A 24,904-nucleotide genomic window follows, 5' to 3' on the forward strand; every position below is an offset into this window, starting at 1 on the left:
CAACAACAACAACAACAACCCTAATTAACTTGACTATCTCATTGGCCAGAAGCAGGACCACACTTCCCATTGAAATCCTGATAAATGTATGTTGGTTAAAATTGTTTTTATTTCTAAATATTGTATTGTTCTTTCATTGTTGTTGTTGTTGTTGTTGTTGTACTACAAATAAGACATGTGCAGTGTGCATCAGAATTTGTTTGTATTTTTTTCAAATGATAATCCGGCCCCTCAACAGTCTGAAGGATTGTGGACCGGCCCTCGGCTTAAAAAGTTTGAGGACCCCTGATCTAGAGCATCCTAGGCAATCAGGATGGTAGCTTCTACACTTTCCTTTAGACTTAAGGTTTTTGTGTAATGTCAGATGCTGATAACCAAAGACCCTGGGGGGGGGGGGGAGAGAAAATCTCCTTTTTTCATAGGATCAGAGCAAAAGAGCTGCTCAGATTGCCTTGGGTGGCAAAATTCTAGAGGCAAAAAGCCAATAAGGAAAAAAAAACAATAGGAGGGAAACAGTTCCTGCCCTAACCTGGGAAAGCGAAGAAAGAATATGAAGTACTTCATTTGCATGCAGGAAGGATGGACTTCTGGCACAGGATGGATTGCACCTCACAGAAACTGGAAGGAATGCTGAGATGAACAACATCCAAGAGTACTGAAGGAACTAGCAGAAGTCATTTCAGAACCACTGGCAATAACCTTTGAGAATTTCTTGGAGAACAGGAAAAGTCCCAGCAGACTGGAGGAGGGAAAATGTGGTCCCTATATTCAAGAAATAAAAAATGTGGACCCAAATAATTAGCATCCAGTCAGCCTGACATCAATACCAGGAAAGATTCTGGAGCAGATCATTAAGCAGGCAGTCTATAATCATGTGGAAAGGAATTCTGTGATCACTAAAAGTCAGCATAGATTTCTCAAAAACAAGTCATGCCAGACTAATCTTATCTATTTTTTCAATAGGGTTACAAGATTGGTAGATGCAGGGAATGCTGTGGATGTTGACAAGGTCCCCCATGACCTTCTTGCAAACAAATTAGTCTACTGTGAACTAGACAATACTACTATCAGGTGGATTTGCAATTGGTTAAGTGACTTAACGCAAAGGGTGCTCATCAATGGTTCCTCTTCATCCTGGCAAGAAGTGACTAGTTGGGTGCTATAAAGAGGGTTCTGACCTGGGCCCAGTGCTGTTCGACAGCTATATTAATTATTTGGATGAAGGTTCAGAGGGCAGACATATCAAGTTTGCAGATGACACCAAATTGGGAGGGACAGTTAATACTTCAGAAGACAGGATCAGAATTCAAAATGACCATAAAAGATTAGAGTTGGGTCAAAACGAACAAAATGAATTTCAACAAGGAAAAATGTAGGATACTTCACATAGGCAGAAAATATTAAAAGCACAGATAGAGGATGCGTGGTGCCTGGCTTGACAACAGTCCATATGAAAAAGATCTTGGAGTCTTTGTGGACAACAAGTTGACCATGAGCCAACTGTGTGATGCAGCAGCTAAAAAGTCAATGGGATTTTGGGCTGCATCAAAAGAAGTATAATGTCTAGATTGAGTGAAGTCACTGTGCCTCTCTATTCTGCTTTGGTTAGACCTTACTTGGAATATTATGTCCAATTTTGGACACCACAGTTCAAAAGAGATATTGACAAGCTGGAAGGTATCAAGAGGAGGGTGACGAAAACAATCAAAGGTCTGCTATGAGAAGCATCTTTAAAAGCTGAGCATGTTTAGCCTTCAGAAGAGAAGGTTGAGAGGAGACATTATAGCCATGGATAAATATTTGAAAGGCTGTCATAAGGAAGAAGGAGCAGACTTGTTATTTGCTGCCCTGGAAACTAGGGGCCCTTCCAGACAGGCCCTATATCCCAGGATCTGATCCCAGGTCTTCTGCATTAAGATGGATTATATGAGTCCCCACTGCCAGATAATCTGGGATAAACAGAAAACCTGAGAGCAGATCCTGAGATATAAGGCCTGTCTGGAAGGGGCTTTAGACTCAGAGCAATGGATTCAAATTACAGGAAATGAGGTACCACCTGAACATTGGGAAGAGCTTTCTGCCTGTCAGAGCTGTTCAACAGTGGAACTCTCTGCCTCAGAATGTGGCGGAGGCTCCTTCTTTGGGGGCTATTTAACTGGATGGTCCTCTGTTAGGGATACTTTGATTGTGCTTTTTCTGCATGCCAGGGGGTTGGACTAGATGTCCCATATGGTCCCTTACAACTCTATGAATTCACTAGATTGATATATGGCAGGGATATTGTAGATAGAGCCTACATTATAACTCAGGTTTTGGGCATGACCCTTGACTAGATGTCCTCTTAGATGTCCCAATTCCAGTATATCCAAATAAATTTGAGTAGGTCACACACATTCCATTATATTCAAGGCATACTTTCAGCCAACTCTATATGGGGAGTTGACTGAAGAGAAGTTATTCAGGAGGATATATACAGTTCTAGAAACTCCCTGTGTAGTTCCTTCAAGCTCAGGCAATATGTTTTGAAATAAGCAGTCTCCTTTGCACTGTTTAATATGGTGTTCCTTTTATAAGAAGGCATACTGTAAGTTTAACAGTTTGAATCATGACATTCATTTGCATGGAATGTACCTGAAATGATTCAAATTAGTTTCAATGTGGTTTCAGACCAGTTTTAAAACCAAAGTGAATGTTACCTTAATGAAAATATTGACACAGCTGTTCAAACAACAAATAGAAGATTAAAATGTGAGGACGGGGAGAGGGGAATGTGAAGCAATTAGTACTAACAAGCAAAAGAAAAGGGTGTTAGCAGTATCCTACAAATATCCCTCAGCACCATAAAACTATTCCCCCTCCCCTTCAGCCAAGGTCATCCAGTTTTGGAGTTCACCTGAAGAATGGGGACAAAGGGGAAAGTAAGGGAAAATTTGGCACATACACACAAGCACAGCAAACACTTCCCTGTTTCTCCATTTCAGACACTTAGGACCCTTCCACACTGCCCCTATATCTCAGGATCTGATCCCAGATTATCTGTTTAGCTCAGTTTATTATTTATTTATTTATTTCTATCGCACTTTTCTCACTTTTGTACAACATAACAAAGACAGATTGCATAACATAAAATACAGTCATAAAGCCCGACATATGTGAAATTAACAATTTGTCACATTTTTAAAAGTCTACACTCCGGCCTCATAAGACAAATAATATAAAAAGCATAATTTAACATTAGTTTTTAAAAACCCGTATGAAAATTCAATTCCTATGAGCCATAAACACACCATTACTGAAAGTCCGCTGTATATGAATCACAAATTGCACATCAAAGGTAGATATTTGCCTACTGTCTGGCAGTGGGGACTCAAAATCCATTTTAAAGCAGATAATCTGGGATCAGATCCTGGGATATAGGGCATGTAGAAGGGGTCTTGACACATCAATGTAACAAGGAAGAAATGTGCTTGGGAGAACACACAGTATTTAGTTGGCCATTTGAGCTAATGCGCACGCAAGAGATAGGAGAGTACAGATTATTCCAAAACCAGAGCAGAATGCAATGTGTTAATATCATGAGTTTCTGAACATATCAAATATGGAATGAATTGCTGAGTTTGGGGGAAGCAGGAATCAAAAGAGATTCTCCCCCCCCCCCCCCAAGGAACTCTGAGCACTATAGTTTCATTTTAAGGGAGCTAGAAAATCTCATCATTTTCAGAATTCTTTGGGGGAAGCCACAGCAGTTACCTGTAGTGAAACTGATACAGATTTGTAATACAGATAGAGAAATATTTCAAAGTATCCATTATGAGACATGACTGCAATTTTAGTGCTCATGTACAGACGTGCTGCTGGGACAGATCCATAGCTGGTGTGCAAAACATCCCAGGTTCAGTCATCAATAGCATCTCCAATCTCAGTAGCATTACAAGGAGAGCTGAAGCCCTAGGTAGCTACAGCCACTCAGTATAATATAGAAATAGACACCAATGGACTGATTCAGACCAGAAGGCACTTTCACTTGCCTCTGTACTCCCAATTTGAACAAGACCCCAGCAAAAGCTCATCTTGGGCAGATTTGTTAAAGATTTACTCTCTTTTAATCTTTATCATAAGTTTGGTACACCCTGGTTCCGATCCAGGAAAGCACTTACGTATGTGCTTATACCAAGCATAGACTTCAATGGGATTATTCACAGGCATCACGTTAATAATCATACTTGAGTGCTTTGCTGGGCTGGGGCCAGATTGCTCACTTCTTTGTTTACTGCTCCTTACCCCCCAAATCTCGAAGCAGTTTCCAAACTTGAATGCAAGGAGTCTACTTAAGCAGAATCCATTCACCTTGCTCTATAATATAACCACATTGGCATTGGGAAGTGTTATCTCCTTTAGTGCCAAGTAGCAACACACACACACAAAGAGAAATGACAAAAGAGAATGAGAATGCCACCCTTGTTTTTAAATACAGAATTAAAAGCGAGGTTGACATAATGGTGTGACTCCTGCTGAAATCCAGCCAGGACCCCTCAATTCTTCTCACATTGCAGAGTGTCATATGACCTTTCCTGACAACAAGTAGCCACCAAAGCAAAGCTCAAGGGAAAAGCATTCCTGATTCTGGAGCACTGACCAGATCCACAACTCACATCCAATGGGATTCCTTTGACATACATTCCAAGGCCACAACTCTCTCTGAATCAGAGGCCCCATCTGCACTGCCATATAATGCAGTTTGAACTGCATTATAATTGTCAGTGTAGACTCATATAATAATACAGATTGAACTGGAATAAACTGAATTATATGAGTCTACACTGCCATATAATCCAGGCCAATGCAGCTAATCTGCATTCTGAAACTGCATTATTTGGCAGTGTAGAGGGCCTCAGTGGCACCTCTTGCCTTAATTTATTTCAACATACAGAACCCTGTTTTTAGGCATAGCCTCAAAAACTTTTCCCCAGGAAGCAATACATGATGCTGGAGGTGGAGTCTCAGGGAATACACATTAATGGTACTTGGTTTTGAACCACTCTGATAGTCACAACACCACCCTTCCAAAGAAACACTGAAATTATAGTGTATTGAATCTATACTTAAGATCCCAAACACTCATCTAGAAAACCACAACTGTCTCTCCTGCCAAAAAGGCACAGGTTTACTATTAAATCGGACTAATTCTGCAGTAACTTTTGTTGTTATTTGTCTTCAACAATCTAAATGCTCTGAAGGCACCAGATCCTGTCTGATTTTGGAAGCTAAGAAGAATCAGGCCTGGTTAGTGCTTGGATGGGAATACCAGGTACTACGGTATAGGTTATATTTCAAAGGAGGGAAACAGCAAGCCAACTGTGGTATTCATGGTGTTGACATAAGTTGACAGATGAAGGGGGTTCACAAGGGCCAACTAATGAAAACTCCTGCCATGCAGGAATTATTATTATTATTATTATTATTATTATTATTATTATTATTATTATTACATATTATTATTTCTTACCTGCCTCTCCTCGAGGCTTAAGGTAGGGCACAACAGTTAAAACACATAATTATAAAACACTGTGTATATGACATATATTAAAATGTATTTCTATGAAATACATCTATTAAAATACACAGAACAAAAATTAAATTACTGTAAATACAAGACACGAGTTTAAAATTCATAGTTAAAAATTGACTGGGTAGACTTGCTGGAAGAGATAGGTTTCAATTGTCTCTTAAATTCCGACAGCTGATTTAGCTGTTGGATCTCTTCTGGTAGGTCGTTTCACAGTTGTGGGTTGGCCAATAAAAAGGCCCTCTGGGTGATCGTCACCAGTCAGGTTCAGGCAGGCTAGAATAAGCATCCACCAGAGGACCTCAGTATCCTAAAGGGCAGATTTTGCAGGAGAAGGCAATCCTGCAGGTAACCTGGACCCAGACCATGTAGGGCTTTAAAGGTCAAAACCAATTATTGTTGTATTTATTTATACCCTGCTTTATCTCCCCAAAGGGGACTCAAAGCGACTTGACATAAAAGCATTGATATCCAATTTAAACTATACAAATATGCAAACATTAAAACAGAATTAAACACAAACATTAAAAAACAGTGGAGTGACTTCAGTATAAGTGTAATACGCTCACTTCTGGATGTTCCTGTAACTAATCTAGCTGCCGTGTTTTGAACTAATTGAAGTTTCTGAACTTGGTACAGAGATAGCCCAACATAAAGAACTGATTTCCAGAGCTTTGGTCATTTTTATTGTTCTTCTGTGGACATGTTCCACCTTGTCAATATCTGCTTGAACTACAGTGCCTACAACTGGACACAAATAAGGTCTGAATGAAGTAGAATAGAGAGGGACTACTACTTCCCTTGATCTGGACGGACACTATACTGTCAATGTAACCCAGAACTGCATTGACTTTTTTTAGCTGCAACATGACACAGTTGACTAATGTTTAATTTGTGATCTGCTAAGACTCTAAGATCATTTCTACAGATATTGCCCTTATTTTATTGGTAGATTTCAATTTTCCTGCCTGGATGTAGTACTTTATATTTATCTCTGTTGAAATTAGTTTTGTACCTTTGGGCTCGTCGATTAGTAATTGTTCAGATTCTCTTTTTACTCTTTTTGAAGATAGGGACAAAACATGTGCTTCTCCAATTGTGTGAGACCTCTGTTCTTTGAGAATTCGGTAAGATTATTTACAGGGGCTCCGAGATTACATCTACATGTTCTTGTAGGACACTTGGATGTAGCTCTGGACCTGGAGACTCGTAATTCATTTATATAGAATCAAGCTATTCCTTTATTATCTCTTTACCTGTTTTGGGCTATAGTCACCTAACTCTATGTTTTGTTCCATTTTCACCAGTTATGCCACTGTTTTCCTTTTGGGAGAAGACTAAAACAGAGGAGGTATTAAACATTTCAGTCTACTCTCTGTCCCATTAGCATTTCACAATTTTCTCTATGCAGTAGTCCTACAATTTCCTTCCTCCTCCTCTTTTTACTACTGCTAAATTCCTTAGTAAGCCTGAGATCATTCTAAGCATTACTTTTTTCTAACTTTCACCCTACAAGTATTAGCTGTTTGTTTGTATTCCTCTTTGGTAGTTTGCCAATTTTTACAGATAACTCTCTTAAATTTCAGTTCATTTGAAAGTCCTTTTTACATCTATCCTGCTTCCCGTAGACATTTCCCAATTTTTCTCCTCATTGAAATTGTGCCTTCAGTATCTCACATTTTAAAAAACTCCCACGCGTTATGAATTCCTTTTCCCTTCTAACATTTTTGATCATGGAATTTCATCTACTATGGAATACTTCAACCAACCTGATATTTATTGGAAATCCCACTGTGTCAATTGATTGAATCTATCAGTGTCTGATATGGCCTTTCTCTTTTTCTACATCCTGCAACATTATTGATCATTATCATCTTTTCCAATGAATCATGTCATCTCGTGATACAGCCAAGTACGAAAGCCTTAATTTAAAAATACCAGAAAGGAGGCATTGAAGTCTTTATAGAAGAACAGATTAGATTGAATATTAGAAGGAACTCCTTGATACTGAGAGTAGTTCAGCAATAGAACCAATTGCCTCGAGAGGTATTGGGTGTCTCCTTCTCTTCATATATTCAAAAGATGCTGGGCAGCTATCTATTAAGATGCTCTAGCAGCTGGCTAGAGTCTAGCTAGAAGTCCTTTGCTTGTTGGGTAGGTTTTTTGTGTCAAAGGCACTTAGTACCCAATGCCACTCAAAAAAGGCATAAAAGATCAAGAAGGCTGTTGACATTCACTCTCAGCTTCCCATATAAGAGCACAACCAGCCTAAGATAGTTTGAAAACAGGACTCCCCACCACCACCAGTGAATTGTAGAAGCAGTGCATTATTTAAGCCACAGCTTTTTAAACTGTGAGTCAAAACCTTATCTTGGCTCCTCTAACTGAATTTAGGGATTGCGAAAAATTGTTTAACTTGCTACCTAGTAGTGCGATTGTAGACATTTACATGAACCTGTTAGCAATTACATGCAGCAAATGCTTCAGCAGTGCTTCATAAAAAAGGAAAATCATTTGTTGTTTAGCAAACTTTGCAAATGCTGGTTTTGCTTGATCTTTTCAGTTTCAGAAATACTTCCCTTCAATTTTTGATTCTAAAAAAATAGGTTGCGTTCATAAACCATACTAAGTTTAAATTAAAAACTCTAGTCATCTGTCATTATGAAGAATTTGCTGCAACCTCTGGAGGAAGGGAAGGACAAATACCACTATTTGGTTTGAGCCGTGGGGGGGGGGGGGGTATGGATTGCATGCATGTAAGTGAACAGACCATAATGAAAACAAGAGGAAGATAATCCATCCATTTCAGACACATGGGCCACACTGCAACCTCAAAAGTTGGAGTTTTGGACCCCTCAAACATTACATTGTGATCCCCTAATTCAGGAGAAAAAAATGAGAATCAACAGAGTATATTATGCCACTTGAAGCTAAAAAGCAAGCATGGCAGAATGGCATGTGACATGTTGTAGATGCACTACATCCTGCAATATCACATATTCAGCCAAGGTTTAGTTTTTTGCGTGAAAATTAAGCAAACACATCCATTTCATTGGTATGAAGAATTGTTTCATCTTTCAAAAATGGCAAAACTATATGTATACCAAATGATTGTTTTTAATTTTGTAACATTTCTTTATGATTTATTATTAGTAAATGTTTGATTTGTATGCCTATTTTATGTAATAATTTCTTGGGTGAAAAGGGGTCACAAGCAGAAAAAAGGTTAAGAAGCCCTGATATAAACCAAGCAACAAAGTTAGTGTTGATTGGTTAATCAATTGGTGACAAAACTCTTTTTTAAAAAACACATACATACACATGTATAGAGTATACTAGAGAGGGCCTTTTTATTGTGTCTTCCTATACTCCAAAACACCTTTCCCATGCAAGTCAGAATAGTCTTTTTCTTTCAGGAAAAAAAGATGTTCTTCATCCTGACAGACCTTTGAGAAACTGATGTGTTAAAGAAAAGTTTGTAACAGAGGACTGCATTGCTTTTAAATTTGATGTTTCTAAATTTCTTTTTATTATTAGTCTACATTTTTGGACAAAGATGAGAGTATAAACAAACAAACATGGTATTGTATGTTTTGTTTTCAGTGTTGTTGACCATTTTAGTGATAACATTTTGTATGTTTCAAGTATATTTATTGTTTCATGACTATCACAAAATTGTATTGTATTTATTTTAATTTGCAAGCTGTATTGCAAAGTTCACTAAAATGAACATCCAGGCATTCAGTCTGAAGAGTATCCAGAATGTCTTGCTGTGGGTGTTTCAGGATGTATGGCCATGTTCCAACAGCATTCTCTCCTGATGTTTTGCCTGCATCTGTGGCCAGCAGGTGAAACATCAGGAGATAATGATACTGGAACATGGTCATACAGCCTGAGAACTCACAGCAATCCAGTGATTCTTACCATGAAAGCCTTCGACAACACAGTATCCAGAATGTGTGAACATAGAAAGTAAAATAGGGGCATGTGGCGGGTTAAAATTATAAAGAGCATGTGAAAAAAAATAATGCAGGTATGGGAGATTTACAGAGTAGTTGTCTGAGTGTTGGACTATGACTTTGGAAAACAGGGTTCAAAGCCCTGCTTAGCAATGAAAATCCACTGGTTAACCGTGGGCAAGTCACTTATGCTTAGTCTCAGAAAACCCTATTATGACTTTGTCTTCGGGTGACCATAACTCAGAAATGACTTGAGGACACGCAACAACAACATAGGAAATTTGAATTACTGTTATTCAAATAAGGGTGTTTCCACATTCAATGGAGCAGTTCTCTGTTGGAACAATCAAGGATCCATTTTTGAACATCTGAAAACAATCCAAGTATACAGAGATGCTGAGCAGCCAGGCCCATAGCCAGGATTTTGTTTCGGGAGGGGCTGGGATTTTGGTTCGGGGGGGGGGGGGGGGCTGAGTCTGAGCGGAAGAGGGTCTATCCTAGCAAACCTTTTGTATCGTTATCCCAGTACCCCCATGCATATGAGATATATTGAGCATGGTGATCAGATCATGATATGAATAAACATAACAGTTTAAATAATAAATGTAAGGCCTTCTCGCGGACCTCCCTGAGAATTTGGGGGGGGGGGGGGCTGAAGCCCCTCAAGCCCCCCCCCCCCCCGGCTACATGCCTGTGAGCAGCAGAAGCATAGTTTGCTTTAATCACTGCTTATAACAGCAGACTTGAATGCCAAGTATTACTAGTTATGTAGTTCTAATGGGACCAATCAGATACAAAAAAGCAGATATATCAAATAATATGGGGAAACAACAATTATACCACTATTTTAAGTAATAGTCATAGGCAAGAATGGATCAACTTTTTCAGTTATTTTCCAGTTCAGTGAAACACAGGAACCCACACATACATCCAGTGTTTATCTAGTAGTACTAGAATTAGCAAAATATGGAATACATTCACTAAATTCACTAATATGGAGCACATTCACAAAGATTTTTTTTCTCTGCTTGTAAAAAAAAATTCATATCTGAAGGAGATGTTTACCCAGTTTTCAGTAACTGTAACTTAACCAACTGCCCCAAAGTGCAGTTCCCAGTCATCACAGTTTGGATCTAGCTGTTAACAGCAAATTACTTGTAATCAATTTGGGTTCTGTGTTTGGGGGAAAACTTTCAAAGTTACATTCCAAAATGAAATACAGTAGTCTCTCACTTATCCAACACTCACTTATCCAACATTCTGGATTATCCAACACATTTTTGTTGTCAATGTTTGAAATACATCATGATATTTTGGTGCTAAATTCGTAAATACAGTAATTACTACATAGCATTACTGTGCATTGAACTACTTTTCCTGTCAAATTTGTTGTATAACATGATGTTTTGGTGCTTAATTTGTAAAATCATAACCTAATTTGATGTTTAATAGGCTTTTCCTTAATCTCTCCTTATTATCCAACATATTTGCTTATCCAACATTCTGCTGGCCTGTTTATGTTGGATAAGTGAGACTCTACTGTGGTTTCATTCCTATGTTGTTTTAAAGCCTGTGCTATGCTGCTGCCTTTATTAAGTCAAGCAAAAAGATTCAAAATTCTATGGAAGGTTATTATCATAACATGAACTTTGAATGTAGTCCTATATGAACTTTGAATGTAGAACCTGGGCCTGTCCAAATCAATCTCAAGGGCAGCGGCAGCTGCTGGATTCTGTCCTCAGTCTAATGCTGAAAAAGGAGTTACTGCTCTGTAACATATGTCCTCTTTTCACAAAGCACCACAATCGTCTCCCAGCATACATGAGTGCAGGGGAGCAGGATCCCTAACCCAAAATGACAATGCACAAAAAGAAAGCTAAATGCAACAATTACTAGAGAAACAGTGTCGCATTCACAGTGATAACTCCTAGTTATTCCTTTCTTAGCTATATGGGATAGCCATTTTAGACAAGTGACACTAAGGATGAGATGGTATCTCAGAATGCTGTGGGACTTCTTTTCCTGTCATCCTTCCCCTTTGGCTACACAAGCTAGGGCTGATGGAAACTGCAGTTTGACAATAAGAGGACCATCCCTGCCACATAACAACAACCTGTCCATCCAAGGCGTATGCTAGTTTTTGCATCTGAGGCATGTTCAAATTACGTACCTGTTGTAGTTATAACTAGGTCTTTAACCTTCTCTGCCAAAAAGTGATGGTGCCTCAGCAAACTATCATTCTCACGATTCCACGGAATTGAGTAATGGCAGTTAAAGTGGTGTTGAACTACATTGATCCTACAGTATAGATCAGTGGTTCTCAACCTTGGGTCCCCAGATGTTTTTGGCCTTCAACTCCCAGAAATCCTAACAACTGGTAAACTGGCTGGTATTTCTGGGAGTTGTAGGCCAAAAACATCTGGGGACCCCAGATTGAGAACCACTGGTATAGATGTACCCCATGTCAGTGGGATAGTGAATCTATTCTGGGCTTTAGTTTACAACTGCTATCGAAAATGTTAAACCCAAAAAGATTCGGCATCTTGGATAGTCCATTTGATGTTCAGACTAACACCAGAGTTGAGTAACCCCTACCCCTTCTCTGGCATCATAGCCACCAGCTTCCATGGAGTGCAAATCTGAGGCTCACAGCTGAAAACTATGTGAAGATAAACTATTATTTTATGAAAAGAAAAACTCACCAAATGCTTTATCTTTTCTAAAAACACAGACCAGGAATCTATTTCTATTCATTTCTAATGATTATGCTAGCTTTCTTACAGTGGGTAAAGCCACAAAGAGAGAAGGAGGGAGAGGAGGGAGAAAAGGAGAGAGAAAGAGCAATAACAAAAGAGACGCAGGGTTCATTTGAGTGAACACAAAAGAAAGTAACAGAATAAAGATAATATTGTTCTGTATCATTCACAAAAATACACACACAAGTCAATTCTAGGTACTGTACCAGTGCGTGGCATCAAGAGAGAACAGAACCAGAACAACTGTTTCCACAGATGTGAATAAATAGTTAGATTTCTTTTGAGATATTGCTAGTTTGATTTCTAAATCTAAATCTTCCTCACCCACCTGTCTGTCTTCTAAATATGCAATATGTTCCTTGAGCATTGACTAAACTGAGTATGAGGGTTTCAAAAGATGAGCAATTGGCTTCTCTGAAATAAACATTTAATGCTGGCTAATTCTGTGAGACCAAGACGACCAGGGCTTTCCTTTGCAAAGGATCCCAAGAAATAAAAGAAATTCTGGATATGTTCTGAAGATCTGATACTCAATGAGTGTAAATAGCACTGTTTTGGTTTAATTCACTAAAAAGGATTGCGTCCTGAAGAATTTTGCTAAATTCCAAGTCCCATCACTGTGGAAAGAGTGTGGCCAATTTACTGGAACTGAGCACAAGGCACAAGAGAATCCATGGCAAAGAACTGCAAATGGGAAGACATCCCAATGTAGACCAAAGGAGAAAAAAAAATCAGACAAAAAATGCTTGAAGATGAACCACAGCAGAAAATAGGCAAAGTAAAATATCTGGAGTTGGTGAACATTTAAACTGTTCATGAAAACAAGCCATTCCAGTTGGGTCCAGATAGGGATAGGACTTCAAATACACAGGATTTCAAACCAGAGCACAGAAGAGTAAAAGAGGAAAGATAAAAGACCAAAAAGGAAGAGGGGTGGGTCGGGTAAACCGAGGGAATTGCCCTCAAATAGGAATTCTGTCATCCAAATGAAATTTTCATTCACTTCTCAAAACTCTACCATTTGAGAGTAATTCACACCTAAAACTCTTGCATTTTGTATGTGTGTGTGCTCCCATCACCACTTTACCTGCCTCTTTCTTTGGATGTCTACATTTAATTTCTAAAAGCTCAATCACCACTTTACCTGCCTCTTTCTTTGGATGCCTACATTTAATTTCTAAAAGCTCAATTAAAATGCTAAGTTACTACAATACTAAGAATTTGGGGACTGGAGAAAATAATCATTTCGGTGACAGGATTCTTATTGAGGGAGCAATACCCTTATTTTGTGTGCTCCTTTCACAAAGAATTCAAATTCTAAACTGACCATTCTTAACTGAATGATATTTTAGTGATATGCTCCATGACAGAAATGTTACCAAATTTAAAAAAATTATGACAAACCTAAAGGGGAAAAAAGAGCTACCAGCAGAGCCAGAATGCCATCGTTAAGGACCAGAACTCTGTTGTCCATTTTCCTCTCCTGACAATTTCAAGCCATGCCAGGTGGCTGCACAGCAATGGGTCCATCCTGCCAGATCGCCTTTTCCCCCAGGAAATAGAGAGCATGGGCTTAGTCAATATTGTTTCCCTGCCGGCTAGTCCAGTTTTTCTGCATGCTGCAGGGTTTTTTCCCCCTCTGATGGTACTTTTTAAAAGTGTATTAAAAAGAGGGAGGAAAAACAGCCTCTGTAATCCATATTTCCTAAAGCTCACCAAATAAGCATCACATAAGTACTTATTTAGGGAAATTATTTAAAAGGGAGATTATGGGTAGAATGGATTGAACAGTCACTGCTGCTGTGCTGAGAGTGATGAGTCTCGAAGGTAATTTCGAGACTCTTTTACTCTTCTGTGTTCTGATCCACAGCTCAGTCTTCAACACAGCCGTGCTTTGAAAGTATAAGTCCTAAAGACTTTTTAGGTATAAACAAATGTTTACAAATGTCTCCCTTCTGCTCGAAACAGATGAGCAGTCCAATCCCGACTCAACAGGCATTAAGAGTGAAGTTTGCTTTTGGCAGTGGAAGAAGGAACATATTGGTGAAGCACAAGGACACTCTATGCTCTTTACCATCAAAATCCCCAAGACCAATCACCTTCGAAAAGAGCTGGGGATACATTGGGAGCTCAAAACTCCAGCCTGCCATGTTTTGAAGTATTTATGTATTTGTGTTGCTACCGTGTCAGCACTTCTAATATTCAGATGCCAACCTCTGTCTGTAGAGGATGCTCTATGAATGCATTGTTGTTGCTGTTGTTGTTGTTCTTGTGGGACAGCTGTAAGCAGTCGAAATTTAGTTGGTGCTTTGGTTTATATTTGCTACTGTGGCAACTGTCAAGGAGTGCCCAAAGAAAGATGTGTGAGACCAAGAGGGAGACAAACAAAAATAAACACTGCTGTGGAACAATTCAGAAAAAAGAATCTTTCGGGAAATTCTGAACATATAAATCATCTCTGGAAGCTGTGTTCAGTTGGCATTTACTCAACTGCGCTGAAGAACTCTTGTGGGAAAACGCCTGTTTTGCATGCAGAAGGTTCCAGATCCCATTTGTAGCACCCCAAGATAGGTATGTTATTATTGCTTTCAATTCGGTTATGACTTATGGTGACAATACCATTGTTCAAGGGAAGATGCCATTGCTACTTCTGAGACTGAAATAGTGTGACTTCCCCAAGGTCACCCAATGGAGTTTCTTTCCACAGCTGAGCAGGGATTCGAACCCTGATCTCTCAGAAATAGTGCAACACTCAAACGACTACACCATGTTGGCTAGTGGAGCCACGGTGGAGCAATGGGTTAAACCCTTGTGCCAGCTGAACTGCTGACCTGAAGTTTGGGTTGCTGACTTGAAGGTTGTGGGTTTGAATACACGAGGCGGGGTGAGTTCCTGTCTGCCAGCTCTAGCTTGAGGGGACATGAGAAAAGCCTCTCAGCATGATAGTAACACATCCGGGAGTCCCCTGGGCAACCTCTTTGTAGACAGCCAATTTTCTCATACCAGAAGCAACTTGCAGTATGTTCTCAAGTTGCTTCTGACACGATTAAAAAAAAAACTATGCTGCTTCTCCGGGTTGAGCTCAGGAAATGCCTGTGTGAAAACCCTTGGGAGTAACACTGTCCAGTAGAGTTGGCATTATTTGGCTCAGTGAACCCAAGAAGAATCTTCCTCAGGACATATTTGAAGCTCAACTTTTTTTTCAGTCTCTCCTTGTTTCCACCAATATCATTCTCCAGATGAGGCACACAAGTCTTAATAGAAATACATCAAATCCCTTGAATTTTGGGCTGAATAACATTCATTACATCTTTCTGGCAACTTTAAATCCCACACATACTGCAGGGTAGGGGTCCAAGGAGGCTAAATTCTCCTCCTAGGCATCTAGGGGATGACCTGGACCCAAGGCAGGAAAAGTAGCCAGGAACCAAACCAAAGAAGAGGGACCATCAAGAGTTCAAAGGATATCAAGTGTGGTTATCAGGACCAAAGGCAGAACAAGGTGTAGAATAGAAGAAGGGAAATCTACTTGTGTGGTTGAAAGCTTTCATGTCTGGAATTACTAGGTTCCTGTGAGTTTTCCGAGATGTATGGCCATGTTCCAGAAGCATTCTCTCCTGACGTTTCACCCACATCTATGGCAGGCATCCTCAGAGGTTGTGAGGTCTGTTGAAAACTAGTCAAGTGGGGTTTATATATCTGTGGAATGTTCAGGGTTTAAGAAAGAACTCTTGTCTGTTTGAGGCAGGTGTGAATGTTTCAATTGGCCACCTTGATTAGCATTGAACAGCCTTTCAGCTTCAAGGTCTGGCTGCTTACTGCCTGGGGAATCTTTTGTTGGGAGGTGTTAGCCAGCCCTGAATGATTCATGTCTAGAATTCCTCTATTTTATTTATTTATTCATTTATTAGACTTGTATACCGCTACTCCCAGTCTGGCTCGGAGCGGTTTACAGAAATAGATCAAAACAATACACTGGTGGTGTTCTTTATTTAATGTCCTGATTTTAGAGTTTTTTTAATACTGGTTGCCAGATTTTGTCTGAAATACACAAGCACGTGGACAATTTCAACAGAAATGAGAAAACCATGAAAATGAACAAAATCTGGCTACCAGTATTTTAAAAACCCTCTAAAATCAGGACAGTAAATAAAGAACAACACTCTGAAAAGAGGGGAATTCCAGACAGGAAACGATCAAGGCCAGCTAATCACCTCCCAACAAAGTATTCCTCCAGGCAGTAAGCAGCCAAACTTTGAAGCTTCAAGGCTATTCAATGCTAATCAAGGTGGCCAATTACACCATTCATGCTTGCCTCAAACAGACAAGAGTTCTTTCTCCCACCCTGGATTTTGCACAGATAAATAAATCCCTCTTGCCTAGTTTCCAACAGACCTCACCACCTCTGAGGATGCCTGGCATAGATGCAGGCGAAACGTCAGGACAGAATGCTTCTGGAACACAGCCATACAGCCAGGAAAACTCACAGCAACCCAACTACTGAGGAGCATTTCAGGAATAGGGGAAAGCAGGGATGAGTGTGCCCGCAGACAGAGAAAATTGCTTCTCCCTCCCTCCCCTCCGGTGCCTCCTTCTCCCATTGACTCTCAGTCTCTTTCTTCCTTTCCTCCCAGTTTTTCCTCAATCTTTCTCGTTGTGGACGAAGGCTACCCCGAAACTCCATTTTCCCGCCAACTGCCCTGGCTGCCTCCTCAGCCCGGCTCTGCTGGAGCGCCTCGCATCATCTCCTCAGTAGTAAAGAACGTCCCTTAATTGCATTATCGTTACGTAATTCCCTCCCTTCCACTCTCCGCTCCTCTCTCCACGCGCAACAGTTGGGCCCGCGAAACGGGGAAGGGGCAGAGGAGGGGGGAGGCGGAGTGGCCTTATCGATCCCAAGCCGAGGCCCCGAATCGGCCTGAGCCCTGGAGAGGGAGGGAAGGAGAGAGGGAGGGGAAGGGCATTCATCACCGGGACAAGGCGGCGCCCTCCCTGCCTGCCCGCCCTTGCAGGGCTCCAGCTCCAGACACGCCACGCACAAAGAGAGAGAAAGGAGGGAAACGCATCTTAGAAAGGTCGCTTGTGGATTAAGCCAAAGGCACGCCAAAGTGTCCTGCCCTTCTGCCATGTTACGCAAGGTGCGAGGTGGGGACGGCAAAGGCAGACGCCCGGCGATTAGGAAAGGGGGGGGGGGAAGCCCGGCAAGGGAGAGGGGAGCGCAGGCACGCGAAGGCGCCAAAACACGAGCAAAGACGGAGGACTGGGAAGGCAGGGAGGGGGGCAAGAAGGAAGGGGAAAGGAAAGGGCGACCGCAGGTTGTTGTTTCAAAGCAGGCAAGGGTAAACTTGGGCCCTCCCTCGAGGTGTTTTGGACTTCAACTCTCACCATTCCTAACAGCCTCAGGCCCCTTCCTTTTCCCCCTCAGCCGCTTAAGCGGCTGAGGGGGAAAAGGAAAGGGCCTGAGGCTGTTAGGAATGGTGAGAGTTGAAGTCCAAAACACCTCGAGGGCCCAAGTTGAGTCGACGCTCTCCAACCGGGTGGGAAAGTTCGCCCTCCAAGGGGTCCAACTTGGCAGGTGACATTGCCAAGGTGGCCCAGAAGCAAAAGAGCGAGCGCGGGAAAGAGACTGAGAGAGCGCGAGGAGTCCCGGCGGTGGGGCGCGGACTTACGGACGGGCTTCCTATCGGGGTCTCCCGGGCGCGTCGGGCTGCATCCCCTGCGCGGCGAGGCAGAGGGTCCTGCGGAGACGGAGGCGCCGCCGCCCGCCCGGCCTCCTCCCCTTCCCTCCTCCCGCTTCCTTCTGGCGGAGGCGCCACCACCGCGGGTCTCAGCAGCCCCTGCCTCTCGGAAGGGAGCCGAGGGAGAGCCCCGAGGGGTTGGCGCCGGGCAGCGAAGAGGACGAGGAGGAGAGAGGGCAGGCAGAGGGCGGCCAGGGTCTCTCCGCCTCCGTCTCCCGCCGCCGAGCCTTCATGGTCCGCCCCAGGCAGCGGGAGGAGGGGATCTTAGACAGTAAGGCGGCTGCCGCTGCTGCTTCTGTGTGTCGATGCCCAGGACAGTGCTGCTGCTGCTGCCTGTAGCCGAGGGGCCGGGCGACGTCCTCCCGCCGCTCGGGCTCCTCCTGCTGCCATGCCCTGCCCTCCTCCCCTCTAACCCGGCCTGAACCCGCCCGCCGCTTGGCGCCTCGGCTCCGGGCCAGTCCCAGGGAGCGCGGGACAGGTGGCTCCCGGCAAAGCCGTCTGCGCGGGCAACGCTCCCGGATGGAGCAGGAGCAGGAGGGCGGGAGCGAGGAGGGAGCTGGGGCTCGTTGGGACGCTCCGACTGCCCTCCCCTCTCCCGGCCGCCCACCTCCTTGGAGGAAGCCCAGGCGCGCTGCCCTGATCTTCTCCGCCCTGGTCCCCCAGAGGAGGCTCTAGCAACGGCGGGAGGGGCGGCGGCGCTGGGAGGCCACCGGCCGGAGCCCCGCAGGACGGCCGCCCGTGTCCGCCCAAGCCCCGGCCGGCAGGAGCCCCGCGCTGCCCTTGGGCCGCCCCTCGTCCGCATCCCCGCTTCCCGCTGCCATCCTCGCGTCCCTTCCCCGTGCGCCTCTCGTCCCTTCCAAGGGCTTGGCGTCCCACCAAGGTCCCTCTCCTTTCCCGCCGCCTGTCCCTTTAAGGCGGCTCGGACCCGGGCCCTTAAGGAGGGAGGGAGAGGTGGGCGGGGCTTGGGGAGGGGAGGGGAGGGGGCGGCGCGAAGAGGAGGGAGGGGAGCAGAGCCCCCGCCTTCCAGCTGTCGCCCGGACCCCGGCGTGGGGGAGCGGGAAGGGGGGGGGATTCGCGTGGGCAGACGGCGCTTCATGTTGGAACTGGAGGGAGGGAAGGGAGGGCCAGGAGACCTCAAGGAAAGTGGGCGGCCAAGGAGGCTTCGCCCTTTGCAAAGACCCCGCCATGAGCCCACAAGCCCGCAGACCTGGAACCAGCGACTGGGGAAGGCAGCCAAGCATGATTAGTGTCCCCTCGAGGGCCCCAAACCTAAAGGCCTAATGTCCAAAGGTGTTCCCAATGTCTTTAGCCCACAGTTGGTTTCACTATTGGGATGCTACTATTGGCAAAAAACTTCGGGAAGGCTGTTGTGTGTGCCTTCACATCATTTCTCAAATATAAGTAAAAAGGTAAAGGTTTCCCCTGACGTTAAGTCCAGTCATGTCTGACTCTGGGGGTTGGTGCTCATCTCCATTTCTAAGCCGAAGAGCCGGCGTTGTCCGTAGACACCTCCAAGGTCATGTGGCCGGCATGACTACATGGAGCGCCGTTACCTTCCCGCCGGAGTGGTACCTATTGATCTACTCACATTGGCATGTTTTCGAACTGCTAGGTTGGCAGGAGCTGGAGCTAACAGCGGCTGCTCACGACGCTCCCGGGGTTTGAACCTGGGACCTTTCGGTCTCCAGCTCAGTGCTTTAACACACTTCACCACCGGGGTTCCTAAACTACTATATTTGGGAAACGACTAAAGGCACATACAAAAAACGTATTGGTGGTGCAGTGGGTTAAATCGTTGAGCTGCTGAACTTGCTGACCAAAAGGTCGGCAGTTCGAATCTGGGGAGAGAGGGGAGCTCCCGCTGTTAGCCCCAGCTTCTGCCAACCTAGCAGGTCGAAAACCTGTGCGTAGATCAGTAGGTACCGCTCCGGTGGGAAGGTAATGCCGCTCCATGCAGTCATGCTGGCCACATGACCTTGGGGGCGTCTACGGACAATGCCAGCTCTTCAGCTTAGAAATGGAGATGAGCACCACCCGCCAGAGTCAGAGACAACTAGACTTAATGTCAGGCAAAAACCTTTACCTTTATCCTAAAGCATCACAGGGTTTTCTGGGAAAGATTTGTTCAGGAGAGGTTTGCCATTGCCCTCCTTTGAGGTTGAGAGAGTGTGACTTGTCCAGTGTCATAGTTTGAAACACTACTGCACCCTGCTTTTATGGACAAGCAAATTTATTTATTTATTTATTACAATATTTATATCCCACCCTTCTCACCCAACAGGGGACTCAGGGCGGCTTACAATAAAACGCATATATAAAAATTATACAGTGCAATATAAATCAGTTAAAAAATATTAACTTACATCAGTTTAAAGCAAAATCCAGTGAAGAAATTAACTGTCTCTTTAATTTATTTCAGTTAAGCTGCTTAATATTTGACTTATGGCAACCCTATGGATGAGAGACCACCAGACCATCCTCTAATCAAGTCTTGCATACTGGCTTCTTTTATTGAGTCTATCCATCAGTAATGAGGTCTTTCTCTTTTCCTACTGCCGTCTACTTTAAAAGATATTAACACTTCCCAGAATAGGACATAAAACTTGTTCAGCTTTTGAAAGCTGAATTTCAAGATTTTATAATGTCAGAGGAAATAATAAAAAGATGAATCTTTTCATTTGAATTGATCATGGTGATATTAGGAGGCACTGGATCACTTGCTGCCACCAACAGGTCCTACTCCTATGTCCTTTGGGTGTCTAGAAACAAATCCAGAAGTACTCTCCTACCAGATATATCACAAAAGCCAATGAAGAATTGCAGGCCTTCAAAAGTGTCACCTCATTGTTGCCAGCCCTGAGAGAGAAATCAAACAATGCAAATTGGATCACTTCTACATTTCCATAAATACAGTGGTGAATACAGTTCCCATCAGCCCATATGGAGCCCGCGGTGGTGCAATAGGTTAAACCCTTGTTCAGGCAGGACTGCGGTCTTCAGTTAGAATCTGGGGAGCAGGGTGAGTTCCCGTCTGTCAGCTCTAACTCCCTTTTGGGGACATTAGAGAAGCCTCCCACAGAATGGTAAAACATCAAAACATCCGGGCATGCCTGGGGCAACATCCTTGCAGACAGCCAATTCTCTCACACCAGAAGTGACTTGCAGTTTCTCAAGTCACTCCTGATATGAAAAAAGAGCCCTTTTAAGAACTTACCTGTCAGCTTCTGCTGTTCTTGTTTTTAGAGGCTAAGAGCAGTCCTAGGAGCCACATGCAAACCTAGATTGCTGTGGAGCTTGCTGGTCATTCCAAAAAACTGGAGAACCGTCCATAAGAACAGGTGTACACACATCAATTATCACACATCACAGTTTTGAACTCGCTTATCCACACACACACACACACACACAGAGAAAAATATTTTTCTTATTTGTGCAAAGTTGTGAACAGTGCTGGAAGAATGTGAAACCAATTTTTAATTTGAAAAATGTAGGCATTCCAAACAATGTCAAGTTTCTATTTAGATTGTAAGCAACTAAAACTGGGTTAACATTGACTCTGCCTGAGAAGTTGTTTCCAACAGACGCCTCTTCCTCAGCATTTTGCTAGGCTGGAGCAGAGGGGATGATGGGAGCAACAATACTCCACTGGCTCTTCTAAGCAAGCAACTGTTTCTAATTCCTCCTCTACTTATACTGTTTCTGTTCCTTCTGGTCATGAAAAGAACTTTATTACTGAAAACTGGTGGTTAAGTTTGCTTTCCGCTCCCAATGTCCTATGCTTTTGTACTGTGTCTTCTTCTTGTTGTTGTTGTTATGTTTCTTCAAGGCATTTTACTCTGACAGCCCTAAGGCAAACTCTCTCACAGGGATTCCATGTCAAAATTTATTCAGAGAAGATTTCTCATTGCTTTCCCCTGAGAGAGTGTGATTAGCCAGACTCAACAACTGGGTTTCCATACCTGAGCGGGGGATTCGTACCTTGGCCTCTTAGCAACTTAATCCATACTCAAACCACTATGACACATTTCATTTTAAACTAGATAAAGATAGACTTATGGATCCGTGTATTCCATTCTGGAACCATTGTTGCAGCAAAAAGGCTGTACATTTAAAAAATATATCTGATGAAAATAGTTAATCGGAAAATAACCCATCATTGGTTGCCCTTTGGGGCAACAGGAAAGAGAGATGCACATCAGATCAAACCATGATCATCTCCTTCTCATTGCTCCTCAGGAGGAGCTGCAGCATCTGTCAACTCCTAATATGTCTTTCAGAGGTTGGGAACGGTGCCAAAGCTAAAGGCACTGTTCCACAAAGCAACCAACGTACTGGAATCTGATAAGTGTGATCTGAAAAGGACCAGGAGGGTGGTGTGTAGAATAGTTTGCACAATTGTTGCGGGTAAAGAGAGTTTGGGCATTGCATTGCCCTGTATCAACAGAGTCGATGTGTTTTTATTTCTCCTAGAAGCAACTCTTTTCTACAGCTAGAGGGTTTCCCTTGCTTTCTCAAGATCAAATCATCCCAAAAGGGTTTGCATTATAACAGATCACAGCAATGCACTGTTAAGGGGAAATCCACTTTTCGTTAATCCCAACTGCTCTGAGGTTTTTACGAGGTTTTTCCTTCTGAGCTAAACTGAGTAAACTGGGAAGATGTCAGATTGCATTATTGTCGCAGCTAGGCAAAGTTCCTTCCTTTGATATTGTGATTCCTGATCCCACTACACCACCGGATACTGACATAAACTCCAAGCATCCAAATAATGGGCCCTAGCAACATGGGCTAGCAGACTACAGAAGAAAAGCCCTAAAAGAAGGCAGCTTTCTCCAAGACAGCATTCATTTCTTTTATGAAGCTAAAGACTCTTCCTTATTTCCATGGATATGTGGGTAAGAGAAGTGAGTTTGCCAGTGTGAAAAGTCAGGGCCTGGATGGGTGTTATGAACTCCACTTTGTGCTTCAGCCAGGAGTCTACAGCTATATATAACTCAGGCAGTTAAAGGTGCCTATCTTTAGCACTGTGGGCCACAACTTCAGACTTTGGCATGGTGACAGGGGTCCTATTGTTGCCAACAGGAAGTGGGATCACTCAGCAACTGATCTGGATCTGCAGTGAGGTTCTGGCAGGTCACAAGGTATACAGATTCACATATTTCTGACCTTTGCTCAGATGGAAAGGAATTGATCGGTCCTCTGGGGAAATGCTGCTGTAGAATTCAGGAAATTTGAATTCATCTCTCAGCTCAGGCCCTGGATACCTCAGGATCAAAGGCATACCACTTATGCAAACTATCTAATATGAGAATCTTTCTATTCGTCAGTGTATAAATTAAAGTGTAAAATATTCTGGCAGAGCTAGGAATATTACATTTTAAAGGCAATTCTTTCCCATTACTTGTTGCAGCATGGGCAAAAAAAGGCGATTGCTCTTTGCTCAGAAGTAACTTGTTATAAGGCTTGTTAGTGACATATTGCTAGCACATACATTGTATTTATTGTTTTTAAAAACCTTAAAAATAAATAGCTTATTTAAATTACCAAATTACCAAATTGATTATTCTAAAATGTAACATTTTCAGAAGAAAGAAGATGTTGTTGAAAGTGATTATATTCTTTTTCTTCAAGTGATGATGTTATCAGTCATTATGTTGAAAAAGTAAAATATTGCAGATGATCTTAGCATTGTTTGTGCTTTACTATTAAAGCTCTGTATTCTGGTGGTTAACAAAAACAAACCCAGATGAATACAATGGGGCTGGATTTCTAACACTATTATACTCTGTTCTGAACTGCGAGATTTGATATTTCAGTTGAATTTCTTTGTTAGAGAAGTCGATCGTTTTCTGTGCAGGATTCATAATGGCCTGGTTATAAAGCAAGAAAAACAAATCTGGAGACAAAAGAAACCAAAACCTGTACATTTTTCCCAAGGAAAATAGTCTTCTTAACTCCCCCAGGGGCAAATCAAGAATGAATGATAATGACTATCCATTCACACAAAGAAACTGGACCCTATTCATACTATGCAATTACAGCACTGTAATTCTATCTTAACTATCATGGCAACAGCTATAGAATCCTGGAATTTGCTGTTTAGGGAGAGGTAGTTATATTCCCATCCAGGGAGCTCCTCTGGTCACTCTGACCAAACTACAAAGTCCAATATTTTACAGGATGCAGCTATGATAGTTAGAGGGGATCATAGTTCTATAATTGTATTGTGGGAAAACTCTCCCAGAAAGTCAAATGCCCAGTTATTAAGATGAAGAAGTATATGAAATGCAACCCTTTACATGCACTCAAATCAGTCCTTTGGTGTAAGTCCATCCTCCTCCTTTCTAGGCCTAGTCCTCATAACTATGTGGTTCAACAGAAGGGGGAAATGTTCCCAAACTAAAAATGATTTCACATATTAACTTAACCCCTGCTATCATCAGAGACTCACTGAATGTGAGATGAGTGACAGCTTAGTGCAGGGGTGTCAAATTAATTTTAATCAAGAGCCATATCAATCTTATGGTTGCCTTCAAATGACCATTGGAGAGTGAGTGGAGAATTTGTGGATACAGAGGGCCAACTATATATATATTTTTACATAGTGATTGATGCTCTTTAGTATTTACCCAGTTTGGGCCCTTGAATGTTATTAAACATTAACAATAATCACTTCTGATTATCCGCTATGTGGACTGGGGATAATGGGAATTGCAACCCAACAGTACTTGTTGCTTTGAGTTTGGGGAAAGGTTAAAGGACGTTTTAAAGTCAGACATCATATCCACAAGCCATGTATCTAAATTTAAAGCCCACTATCCTGATTAAACAGAACAAACTGCAGCCATCGAAATGTTACAACTCCCATTAGCTCTAGTCATTTTG

The 24,904-nt window shown here is 42.6% G+C and overlaps 1 protein-coding gene across 2 annotated transcripts in view; it reads right to left on the reverse strand.

The window, feature by feature from the left end:
• Positions 1 to 18,934, reverse strand: part of grin2c (glutamate ionotropic receptor NMDA type subunit 2C) — a 99,247-nt gene extending 80,313 nt beyond the window's left edge. For both annotated transcript variants that reach the window (XM_062970593.1, XM_062970591.1), the window contains exon 1: positions 17,951 to 18,934. The gene's annotated coding sequence lies outside the window, so the exon portion shown is untranslated. The remainder of the gene's footprint in view (positions 1 to 17,950) is intronic.
• Between the last annotated feature and the right edge of the window lie 5,970 nt (positions 18,935 to 24,904).

Source organism: Anolis carolinensis, chromosome 2, assembly GCF_035594765.1.
Source record: "Anolis carolinensis isolate JA03-04 chromosome 2, rAnoCar3.1.pri, whole genome shotgun sequence".
NCBI lineage: Eukaryota > Metazoa > Chordata > Lepidosauria > Squamata > Dactyloidae > Anolis > Anolis carolinensis.